Here is a 13,413-nt window from a genome sequence, read left to right as displayed (position 1 = left end):
GTGTGTCCAAACTTTTGGTCTGTACTGTGTGTGTGTATATATATATATATATATATATATATATATATATATATATATATATATATACACACACACACACACACACATACACACACACAGTATATCGGTCATGATACAAATTTCTCTTGGCTTTAGTTATTGTCTGGGGCACTTGATTTGTTTTTATACTTATGGTGGCCAACCCCTTTAAGTGTCTCCTTCCCCTGTTTATTTTTTGGGTTTTCTTGTGTTGCTCTTTTCCCTGCCATTTGTGTTTAGGCCTGAGGGAGACTCCTGTTCATCCTGTTTAGAGGAACAGGATGTCTCTTGTCCTGACATTACTACCAGGGTCCTACAGGGTTAGTTAGGACTTTAGATTCCTGTGTATGAACTCACCTACCTCTGGGGTCAGTTCATACTTGCAGTCAATCAGGACTTTGATTAGGGTTTCTCTAGGAGGTGACCTTCCCTAGTTTCCAGGCCTTTTCCTCTCATCCTTGCCCTCCTACGTTTGGTGTGGGTTTCCCGAAGCGTGACTAACACGGAGCCAGCGACGCGCTTCCCCTTCGCTGCGCCGCCGGCATCCCGTGCATGTAGGGGAGCGGGGACGCGGCCGGCATCCTTGTCTCCACAGTAACCAGGGGGCGGGGAGGATCTGGATATTGACTATTGTGTGTTTTCACCTCGACCTTGTGACCTCCTTGGATTTGACGTGACCTCTTGGCTTCTGACTTCGTATTGTATTGACTTTGTTTTTGCCTTCTCCCTGTGTACCTACGTGACCTCCTTGGCCTTGACCCTTTGCTTCCTAGACTGTTACGTTTTTCTCCTTCCTCTTTAGGCCCCTGCACGTATATAAGCTAGGGACCGCCGCCAAGTTGTACACCGTCAGTTAGGACAAGTCATGCAAGTAAAAAGGGACAGAGGTGCGGATGGAAATCAGGGCGGCACTTTTCCCTTCCTACGTAACAGTGACATTACCTCAGCGATGTTACTGAGGGAAAGAACTTACAGCAGGTGGCGCTATACAGATACATTTTACTAAATGGCTCAGTGACTGTAGGTGCTGGTTTACTTGCTCAACTCTTTCCATAACTACCATACGGTACACTTAGACTAGTTTCACACTAGCAATTTTTGCGGATCAGTCATGGATCTGCAAAAACTATTACAATAGTACAACCACATGCATCCGTCATGAACGGATCCGGTTGTATTATGTCTTATATAGCCGCGGTCTCCTTCTCCTATGCTGTAGCGCTGGCCAATCGCAGCGCTCAGCTCATAGCCTGGCTATGAGCTGAGCGCTGCGATTGGCCAGCGCTACAGCATAGGAGAAAGAGACGCCGGCAGGTTCCCCTGGGTGGAGACTAACTATGAACATACCGGAGGCTATGAACGGAGCGGCGCCCGGGGATAACAGTAAGTGCAGGGGGATCCCTGGGCGCCGCTCTACACGTCTATATAGTCAGTTTAGATACTTTATTCGGGTGAAAGGTCCTCTTTAATTTTTCTTAAAAATTTTTTTTATTCTTCTTTTATTTGACATTTATGCAAATTCTAATTTCCGCAGGATTCACAGGAACGCCGCTGCATTCTCAAACAGCAGATAGGCAGGGGTCCAGGGTGTCAGACCCCCACCCATAAAATACTCATGACCTATCCAGAGGACAGGTCATAAGTATACAAGTCTCGGAAAACCCCTTTAATGGAAGCTGCCCGCAACATGCGACTCGCCTGCGTTTTTACAGCCAAATCACTAAAATAGTTGCTTGACACTGAGATGCAGACAAGTTGAAGATATTTGTGACGCATTACTTTTCTGGGACACATGTCACTGTATAGCTTCTTACACCCACGGGATCTTTTCAATGAGAACTAGTACTGATAAACATTTATGTGTATTAAGTTGTATGTGGCTTTCTCTGGACTTTCGGCCTATTGGAAAAACATGGGAGCGTGCGATATCTAAATATTACTTTATTATAAATATATTCCCGAATACCTTTCATTAGTTATAATGGCTTGTTTTGTCTAGGAAGCAATCTTTAGGAGAAATAAAATGGCCGCTGTCCTATTAGTACACACAAAACCTGTCCTAATCACACAGGAGGACAAGTTACTTCACAACACTGAGGTAAAGAGCTGCCTTATCCTCCACTCCTACTTGTCAGGGATTATGATCCTGAATACAGTTTAACCTCTTAAGGACCGGGCTCATTTTCACCTTCAGGACCAGGCCATTTTTTGCAAATCTGACCAGTGTCACTTTATGTGGTGATAACTTTAAAACGCTTTGACTTATCTTAGGCCATTCTGAGACAGTTTTTTCGTCACATATTGTACTTCATGACACTGGTAAAATGGAGTCAAAAAAATTCATTTTTATTTATAAAAAAAACAAATTGGGCAAAAATTTAGAAAAATTAGCAAATTTCCAAGTTTCAATTTCTCTACTTCTATAATACATATTAATACCTACAAAAATAGTTAGTACTTTACATTTCCCATATGTCTACTTCATGTTATGATCATTTTGGGAATGACATTTTGATTTTGGGGGACGTTACAAGGCTTAGAAGTAAATCTTGAAATTTCTCAGAAATTTTCAAAAACCAACTTTTTAAGGACCAGTTCAGGTCCGAAGTCACTTTGTGAAGCTTACATAATAGAAACCACCCAAAAACGACCCCATTCTAGAAACTACACCCCTCAAGGTATTCAAAACTGATTTTACAAACGTCATTAACCCTTTAGGTGTTCCACAAGAATTAATGGCAAATAGAGATACAATTTCAAAATTTCACTTTTTAGCAGCTTTTCCATTTTAATATTTTTTTCCAGTTACAAAGCAAGGGTTTAACAGCCAAACAAAACTCAATATTTATGGCCCTGATTCTGTAGTTTACAGAAACACCCCATATGTGGTCGCAAACTGCTGTACGGGCACACGGCAGGGCGCAGAAGGAAAGGAATGCCATACGGTTTTTGGAAGGCAGATTTTGCTAGACTGTTTTTTTTGACACCATGTCCCATTTGAAGCCCCCCTGATGCACCCCTAGAGTAGAAAGTCCAAAAAAGTGACCCCATTTTAGAAACTACGGGATAAGGTGGAAGTTTTGCTGGTACTAGTTTAGGGTACACATGATTTTTGGTTGCTGTATATTACACTTTTTGTGAGGCAAGGTAACAAGAAATAGCTGTTTTGGCACAGTTTTTTTTGTTATTTACATTCATCTGACAGGTTAGATCATGTGGTATTTTTATAGAGCAGGTTGTCATGGACGCGGCGATACCCAATATGTATACTTTTTTTTTTTTATTTATGTAAGTTTTACACAGATTTCATTTTTTAAACAAAATAATCATGTTTTAGTGTTTCCATATTCTGAGAGCCATAGTTTTTTCAGTTTTTGGGCGATTATCTTGGGTAGGGTATGATTTTTGCGGGATGAGATGACTGTTTGGCACTATTTTGCGGCGCATATGACTTTTTGATCGCTTGCTATTACACTTTTTGTGATGTAAGGTGACAAAAAATTGTTTATTTAGCACAGTTTTTCTTTTTTACGGTGTTCAGGTCATGTGATATATTTATAGAGCCGGTCGATACGGACACGGCGATACCTAATATGTATACTTTTTTTTTTTATTATTCAAGTTTTACACAATAACAACTTTTTTAAAACCAAAAAAATTATGTTTTAGTGTCTCCATATTCTGAGCCATAGTTTTTTTATTTTTTGGGCGATTGTCTCAGGTAGGGGCTAATTTTTTGCAGGATGAGGTGACTGTTAGATTGGTACTATTTTGGTGGGCGTACGCCTTTTTGTTCGCTTGCTGTTGTACTTTTTGTGATGTAAGGTGACAAAAAAATTGTTTATTTAGCACAGTTTTTATTGTTTACGGTGTTCATCTGAGGGGTTAGGTCATGTGATATGTTTATAGAGCTGGTCGATACGGACGCGACGATACCTAATATGTCTATGTCTTTCCCCTATTTATTTTTATCTTGAAACTTAATTTTTTATGTAAAACCTTAATTTTATTAACTTTTTTTTCCCCCTTTATTATTTGTCCCACTCTGATCCCTGTTTCAATGCAGCATGATACATCTGTATTGTGCTGTATTGAACTGTTAGTGTCTTACACTGTAGGACGCTAACAGTTGCCTAGGAGACCCAGCCTGGGGGCTGGGCCTCCTACGCCTTTGTACATGCCAGGCCCCAAGCCTTGGAATGGCTTGGGGCTGCCATGGCAACAATCGAGTCCCCGCCACAGCAGCGCGGGGACCCGATGTATGAGGTGAGGGAGCACAAACCTCCCATATGCCGTGGTCAGCTCGCGGCATATGAGGGGTTAGTCCACCGGCATCGGCGCTATCGCCGATGCTGGAGGATGGAGCAGGGATCCGGCTGTCAGTAACCGCCAGATCTCTGCTGCTGATCGTGGGACCGCACACGGGGGGGGGGGGGGGGGGAACGACTACAGGACGAGAACGCTCGTCCTTTAGCGCTAAGTGCCGGCGATTTAGGACGAGCATTCTCGTCCTGGGTCGTTAAGGGGTTAATATGATCTACAGCTGAATCTCTGGAGGAATGGAGTTCATGACGAGACATGAAGTACAGAGAGGACGGACAGGACAGACTGTGGTAATAGAGACTGCATACAAGTGCTACTGCTCATCAGCCACATCCCCATCACCTCATCCTGCTGTGTGATTAGGACAGGATTTGTGTGTGCTAGCAGGATGGTGGCCATTTTATTTCCCCTGATGATTGGTCCCTAGATAAACGAGCCATTAAAAATAATGAAAGGTAACTAACAATATATTTATAATAAAGTAATACAGGCAGGTCCATAAATATTGGGACATCGACACAATTGTAAAATTTTTGGCTCTATATACCACCACAATGGATTTGAAATGAAACAAACAAGATGTGCTTTAACTGCAGACTGTCAGCTTTCATTTGAGGGTATTTACATCCAAATCAGGTGAACGGTGTAGGAATTAAAACTTTTTGCATATGTGCCTCACACTTGTTAATGAACCAAAAGTAATGGGACAATTGGCTTCTCAGCTGTTCCATGGCCAGGTGTGTGTTATTCCCTCATTATCCCAATTACAATGAGCAGATAAAAGGTCCAGAGTTCATTTCAAGTGTGCTATTTACATTTGGAATCTGTTGCTGTCAACTCTCAAGATAAGATCCAAAGAGCTGTCACTATCAGTGAAGCAAGCCATCATTAGGCTGAAAAAACAAAACAAACCCATCAGAGAGATAGCAAAAACATTAGGCATGGCCAAAACAACTGTTTGGAATATTATTAAAAAGAAGGAAAACATCGATGATGCCAGCAACACCAAAAGACCCGGAAGACCACGGAAAACAACTATGGTGGATGACCGAATAATTCTTTCCCTAATGAAGAAAACACCCTTCACAACAGTTGGCCAGATCAAGAACACTTTCCAGGAGGTAGGTGTATGTGTGTCAAAGTCAACAATCAAGAGAAAACTTCACCAGAATGAATACAGAGGGTTCACCACAAGATGTAAACCATTGGTGAGCCTCAAAAACAAGAAGGCCAGATTAGAGTTTGCCAAACGACATTTAAAAAAGAATTCACTGTTCTGGAACAACATCCTATAGACAGATGAGACCAAGATCAACTTGTACCAGAGTGATGGGAAGAGAAGAGTATGGAAAAGGAAAGGAACTGCTCATGATCCTAAGCATACCACCTCATCAGTGAAGCATGGTGGTGGTAGTGTCATGGCGTGGGCATGTATGGCTGCCAATAGAACTGGTTCTCTTGTATTTATTGATGATGTGACTGCTGACAAAAGCAGGATGAATTCTGAAGTGTTTCGGGCAATATTATCTGCTCATATTCAGCCAAATGCTTCAGAACTCATTGGACGGCGCTTCACAGTGCAGATAGACAATGACCCAAAGCATACTGTAAAAGCAACCAAAGAGTTTTTTAAGGGAAAGAAGTGGAATGTTATGCAATGGCCAAGTCAATCACCTGACCTGAATCCGATTGAGCATGCATTTCACTTGCTGAAGACAAAACTGAAGGGAAAATGCCCCAAGCACAAGCAGGAACTGAAGACAGTTGCAGTAGAGGCCTGGCAGAGCATCACCAGGGATGAAACCCAGCATCTGGTGATGTCTATGCGTTCCAGACTTCAGGCTGTAATTGACTGCAAAGGATTTGCAACCAAGTATTAAAAAGTGAAAGTTTGATTTATGATTATTATTCTGTCCCATTACTTGTGGTCCCTTAACAAGTGGGAGGCACAGATGCAAACTGACAGTCTGCAGTTAAAGAACATCTTGTTTGTTTCATTTCAAATCTGTTGTGGTGGTGTATAGAGCCAAAAATGTTAGAATTGTGTCGATGTCCCAATATTAATGGACCTGACTACTTATTTTCATTTTCTTAATTCCTGGGGAAACCCTTTAATGGCAGAGAGTTTTCAAAACTGGTGTAAAAGAAAAAATGGCTGAGTTGTCCAAGGCAACCAATCAGATTCCACCTTTCATTTTTCAATTGCTCCTCTGGAAAATAAAAGGTGGAATTTGATTGGTTGTTATGAGCAACTAAGCCAATTTCCCTTTATGTACACCTTTGGGGGCAATTTTTTTTATATTTTTTATTATTGCATTATACCTATTTTGATATAAAAATAATTTTTTCAATTGGTCTTTAACAATATGGAATCCTTTTTTCTGTACAGGGTTGACATGCTCTACTAGCATGCTCTAATAACTTTTCCGTCATTTGGGGAGGCTCCTTATCTCTCCTCTCGGACATCATAAGCATTCATTATAGCTCAGTTCTGATCTTACTGATAAGAATGTGGCTTAAATAAGTGTTTATGACCTCTTAATTTAGAGATAAAGTTTATTAGATGACTTGCACAAAGTGAAAGTACCAATCACACAGTTAGAAAAACAGTTAACCCTTTGTGACTGAACAGCTCAATAGTTTTAATAAAGGCTGTTGGAACCGATAAAATTGACATCTATGATACAGCTTTGATGCAAAGATGTTCCTTGATATCTTGAACTGAATCAGCCCGGGTCTGCTTGATATGCAAATGAGGACCATCAAAGGGTTCTTGGGGCAGGACACTGATGAAAGGAAGATCTGCCAGGACTTTCACATCCTGGGGCAAGCCCAACCCCCTGCTGGTATTTACTGCCCACACCTGTGTCAGCAAGGACATACATGCTGGGATGTGGGCAGGGGTATATGATATAACTTTCTTTCTGTGTTATTATCTGCACTAACCTAGCTCACAAGTAGGGGCAATGGTGACCTCTGGGACAAGACAAGTCTTTCTGGACTCTACAATCAATAATGTGATTGGCTGAGACCTGCTGGAGAGGAGTGTTCTGAGTACAGAGTAAAACCCATGGCATGTGTGACAGAGAGAGAATGGTGAAGCTAGCTCAAGGATCCTGACCCCCTCCAACCCCCTCTCCCATTCCCTTAATTGTATTTAGAATGTAGGTATATCCCTATTTGTAAATAAATCCAACACTGAGTTGTTCTTTGGTAATTTAAGGCACCCGCAAAGCAGAGCACATTCTACAAAGGCCAATTGAAAATATGATTTTTAGCCAAAAATGAATTAAATGCAATCATAAAAAAAAATTGACTCCAAAAGGTGTACATAGCCTTTAACGTTCAAGTGGGACTTCTGTCATTTCTTAGCCTGTGTGAATTTATTCCAGGGAGAGGGATGTGAATGTGGAGCCCATTTAGCACCTTTGTAATATGTGTGTGCACTACCAGAGGTATATGCATGTATCTTCATGCAGAAAAGCTCCACTATGGAGGAGTCGAGCCACAGTACCAACAACCAAACACTAGATGGCAATATAACACAAGCTAATGGGACAGTACAAACTACATCCCAGGCAGATACATTCATCGGCCAAAGCGCCTTAGGGGAGAACCTAGTTTCTGCTGCATTCTGAGCACCACACCATGTATTATTCAGTTTACAAAGTCCAATTATGCTCGGGGAAACAGCAATAGCACAAAAGGAATAAACTGGATTTATGAATCACTGAACCGCAACAGAATTCTTATTTAGTATTAAAGGGGGTCTCCAGGATTTTTATATTGGTACTATCTTATCGGTGGCGATCTGACACTCTCACATACCATCTTTTTTTCCAGTAGCCCCCAGCGCTGAAACTACACAGTACTGTCCACTGTGTACTGGACGGAGCTGGTTACTGCAGCGCTGATCCCAGCAGCGGAGCTGGTTACAGCAGCGCTGTAGTAACCTGCTCCCCCCGACGCACAAAGGAGGGAGATGTCAAGATCCGGTGCCTATTTCCAGCACTGGTACTACTGCAGAACAGCATGAGGGCCAGGAGTTGGACCTTCTCCAATAAGGTATTGGTGACCTATCCTAAGGATAGAGCGTGAATATAAAGATTCCAGAGAAAATACATAGTGAAACACAAATGTAAGGCTGCAATAAATATTAACCAAAGTACCCAGAATGCTGTGAAACTTACAGTGCATCCAGCATACTGCCTGGTAGGGTAGATTATGCTGAGCGCATGCACCAGCGCAGGCTCGGACTGGCCCACAGGGGTACAGGTGAATCCCCGGTGGGCCCCTAAACAAGGTGGGCCCCTACTCTCCCACCCCCTGCACAAGTGGCACATAACACAGTAGACTTACTGCACTACATACATATATTCAATGTACAGCACCTCAACCAATTTATGTTCATATAAAAAACTGGATAGATTATTAAAGAAAGTCCCCAGTTTATTATTATAGACACAATCAGAGCTGAGATGACTTCTAGCTATAGAGGAAAGCTGGCCAGTGTCCTCTTCTTCCCAGGACCTACCATCTCAAAGTTGCTGCAGGGACCCCCATATTCAATCATCTGGTAGCATCTTGCTGCTGTCTAAACAGGTAATATTTGAATGTATCCATACGGTGGGCCCCCAAAATAAATTTTACTGGTGGGCCCTAGGCACCCCAGTCCGACACTGCACAGGCGACAGTACAATCAGTGCATGTGCAGTTTGGATGTCGGAGCGGGCACTGCTCGGAGACCTGTACTGTACATACCTTGACTGTAGCTTTGCTGGGCACATGCGCAAGATTTCAGGCCAAGCTTTCGAACAGTGAGAATGCCTGGCCCTGTCAATCAGTGTAGGAAGGGGAATGGCGACGAGGCAGAGAAGGAGGTGAAACGGTGCTCTGAGGGGCTAGGCCAGCCCCTCAGTGCTCCAAACTCCTCATTGCTGCAACAGAGCTATCACTGCAGTCAGCATGATCAACCATACCAAGAAATATGCCTGGTTTGCTAGGGTTGATCATGCTGACTGGTGCATTTTAAGTCATTCAAGAATTGTATAGCTCAGTCAAAAACTATTAGGTTGGATGAATATAGAACATTTTGTGCAGCTCTAAAAGGGAACACGTTAGGATCTTCATGCTTCTCCGGCTGATTGACCGGTTATCCCTAAGGACCAATAGCCAGAGATCTGTCGAACAAGCCGAGCCAAGAGGGAGTCACAGCTAGAACTCTTCTCAGCCCTGACTCATTTTTCAACTATGTTTTCTCTGAATAGACAAAAAATAATAATAGCTCTCTGTAACCAGGGAGCCTGTCAGTATTGCATGCAGCCCCTGGGCTCCTGACAATTCCAGTTAGGCCTCCTGCACACGAACGTGTGCGCCCCGTGGCCATGCTGCGGCCCGCAAATTGAAGGCCGCAATGCACAAACACCGACCATGGGGCAGCCGCAGTGGATCGCGTACCCATTCACTTTAATGGGTCCGCGATCCGCCCGTTCCACAAAAAGATAGGACATGTTCTATCTTTTTGCGGAACGGAAGTATGGGACGAAACCCCACGGAAGCACTCTGTAGTGCTTCCGTAGGGTTCCGTTCCGCATCTCTGGATTTGTGGACCCATTGAAGTGAATGGATCCGCATCCGTGATCCAGAATGCCCACGGAACGGCGCCCATGTATTGCGGATCCGCATATGCGGTCCGCAACATGGGACACCTACGGTTTTGTGCAATAGGCCTTAAACAGATTTTCGGGTTGTGTCATAACATACCTCCCAACTTTTTGGATGGTCATAGAGGGACACTTACAGTTCATTGTTTGAAAGATCCATTTTTCATACATGTCTATACACTTCAATAGAATTGGTGCAAAAATAATAAAAATATAGAAATTTCTAAAATCTCAACTGCATCAAATAAGATACAAGATGGACTCAAAAATACAGAGAGGAATCAGATAAACACTTTATGGCTTCCTTCTGTACTGCGCATGCACCACTGACATCTAATATCCAGGTATATGCCATGCAGCGAGGTGTACTGTGCTTAGCTTCCTTCTGTACTGCGCATGCACCACTGACATCTAATATCTAGGAATGTGCTGTGCTCAGCTTCCTTCTGTACTGCGCATGCACCACTGACATCTAATATCCAGGTATAGGCCGTGCAGCGGTGTACTGTGCTTAGCTTCCTTCTGTACTGCGCATGCACCACTGACATCTAATATCCAGGTATAGGCCGTGCAGCGGTGTACTGTGCTCAGCTTCCTTCTGTACTGCGCATGCACCACTGACATCTAATATCCAGGTATATGCCGTGCAGCGAGGTGTACGGTGCTCAGCTTCCTTCTGTACTGCGCACGCACCACTGACATCTAATATCCAGGTATATGCCGTGCAGCGAGGTGTACTGTGCTCAGCTTCCTTCTGTACTGCGCATGCACCACTGACATCTAATATCCAGGTATATGCCATGCAGTGAGGTGTACTGTGCTCAGCTTCCTTCTGTACTGCGCATGCACCACTGACATCTAATATCCAGGTATATGCCGTGCAGCGAGGTGTACTGTGCTCAGCTTCCTTCTGTACTGCGCATGCACCACTGACATCTAATATCTAGGAATGTGCTGTGCTCAGCTTCCTTCTGTACTGCGCATGCACCACTGACATCTAATATCCAGGTATAGGCCGTGCAGCGGTGTACTGTGCTTAGCTTCCTTCTGTACTGCGCATGCACCACTGACATCTAATATCTAGGAATGTGCTGTGCTCAGCTTCCTTCTGTACTGCGCATGCACCACTGACATCTAATATCCAGGTATAGGCCGTGCAGCGGTGTACTGTGCTTAGCTTCCTTCTGTACTGCGCATGCACCACTGACATCTAATATCCAGGTATAGGCCGTGCAGCGGTGTACTGTGCTCAGCTTCCTTCTGTACTGCGCATGCACCACTGACATCTAATATCCAGGTATATGCCGTGCAGCGAGGTGTACTGTGCTCAGCTTCCTTCTGTACTGCGCATGCACCACTGACATCTAATATCCAGGTATATGCCGTGCAGCGAGGTGTACTGTGCTCAGCTTCCTTCTGTACTGCGCATGCACCACTGACATCTAATATCTAGGAATGTGCTGTGCTCAGCTTCCTTCTGTACTGCGCATGCACCACTGACATCTAATATCCAGGTATAGGCCGTGCAGCGGTGTACTGTGCTTAGCTTCCTTCTGTACTGCGCATGCACCACTGACATCTAATATCTAGGAATGTGCTGTGCTCAGCTTCCTTCTGTACTGCGCATGCACCACTGACATCTAATATCCAGGTATAGGCCGTGCAGCGGTGTACTGTGCTTAGCTTCCTTCTGTACTGCGCATGCACCACTGACATCTAATATCCAGGTATAGGCCGTGCAGCGGTGTACTGTGCTCAGCTTCCTTCTGTACTGCGCATGCACCACTGACATCTAATATCCAGGTATATGCCGTGCAGCGAGGTGTACTGTGCTCAGCTTCCTTCTGTACTGCGCATGCACCACTGACATCTAATATACAAGTATGGGCAGTGCAGAAAAGGCTGATAAAATAAACTATGACATCCATAGAGAAAGATGAAAAACTGCCTTACCATCAGCCATAGCAACCAGTCAGAGCTCAGTCACTACTCTGGAAAAATTATTTACTCTGTTTGCTATGGGCAACAGCATCAGTTTTTCTATCCCCCAGCACGTGCAATGTCAGCAACATCAGAAAGATGCCAAATCTGTAGAGGCAGAGAAGACACAGAGATGGCTGGCAGTGAGCACAGCTCCAGCGTGTAGGCTCTGCCATCATACATATGGAAGGGGTCTGCGCTCACCTCATCAGTTCACATGTAGCTTTCACACAGCTTCTGCTGTCATGGTTCCTCTTGCTTCCTGGTCGCTCTCTGATGACGTCATGGAGAAGCAGAGCAGGCCGGGACTTGTAGTTTCCTCTGGCGGTTTCAGGATTCCTTATGTGCGGTTGTGTGTCGTCTAATTCCGTACATTTGTATCTACCGTCTGCAGCGTCCAGGAACATGATTTAGGTTGTAAATATATACATATGACAAAGAGTAATATGCCATATAATTCAGTGGGTATGTTGCTGTCCTACATATTTTTCATAGGGCGAGACTTATTAAACTGGTGTAAAGGAAAAATGCCTTAGTTGCCCATAGCAACCACCAGCTTCCACCTTTCATTTTCTAAAGGAGCTCTGAAAAATGAAAGGTGGAATCTGATTGGTTGCTATGGGCAAACTAAGACAATTTTCCTTTACACCAGTTTTGATAAATCTCCCCCATAGTCTGGTTCTCTGCATTAGCTGAACAGCGGTCATTTACAAAAAATAAGTCACAAGCCCCTTTTTTGCGGCTGCTTTGATGCCCATGCGACAATTAGGAGGCAGCGGTGAGGATTGCGACCAAGATTAAATAAATGGGAGGCAGAAACCACACGATCGCCAGCGAAATTTCGGCACGGGTGTCTGCGCCGAAGTTCCACGGCAAAAGACACTGTGTGAACATACCCATAGCTTGCCTGCACACGGGTGTAGGTTTACAAACAGAATTTCCACACAGATTTCTATGAAGATTTCAGTACGTTTCCACACAAATCCACTCCAAAAACCGCATGTGTAACTTGCAGTTTTTGATGTGGATTTGACACAGATCTCACCCTTGCGCTGCAAAGGGTGAATGCTGCGCAAAAATAATCGCACCTACAATTGACATTCTGCAGATTTTAAAATCCACACGACACAGTCAATTTCTGCACGGAAGGAAAAAAGCAAAGTGTACATGAAATTTGCTAAATCTCATTTTCTTGTGCATGGCATTGGGGGACACAGCACCATGGGTATATGTCCAACTACCACTAGGAGGCGACACTAGACATAAAAAGTGTTGGCTTTTCCCCGTTGTGTTATATCCTCTCCACAGGCACTAGGCAGCTCAGTCTTGTTCTAATGTCCGTAGGAGGCAGACCTGACCTGCTTTTTTGTGCAGGTCTTCCTGCTACTTTTTTATTTAATTTTTTTTC

The 13,413-nt window shown here is 43.8% G+C and overlaps 1 protein-coding gene across 2 annotated transcripts in view; it reads right to left on the bottom strand.

Moving 5' to 3' along the window:
• Nucleotides 1–12,281, bottom strand: part of PIGN (phosphatidylinositol glycan anchor biosynthesis class N) — a 356,746-nt gene extending 344,465 nt beyond the window's left edge. The window contains exon 1 of one of the 2 annotated variants that reach the window (XM_040432195.1): nucleotides 12,210–12,281. The gene's annotated coding sequence lies outside the window, so the exon portion shown is untranslated. The remainder of the gene's footprint in view (nucleotides 1–12,209) is intronic. The other variant, XM_040432196.1, reaches the window with a different exon arrangement.
• Nucleotides 12,282–13,413: the final 1,132 nt, after the last annotated feature.

The sequence above is a fragment of the Bufo bufo genome, chromosome 5 (genome assembly GCF_905171765.1).
Source record: "Bufo bufo chromosome 5, aBufBuf1.1, whole genome shotgun sequence".
Taxonomy (NCBI): Eukaryota; Metazoa; Chordata; class Amphibia; order Anura; family Bufonidae; genus Bufo; species Bufo bufo.
Note: the sequence above shows the minus strand (reverse complement) of the source record. Positions and strands in the feature narration are given on the sequence as shown.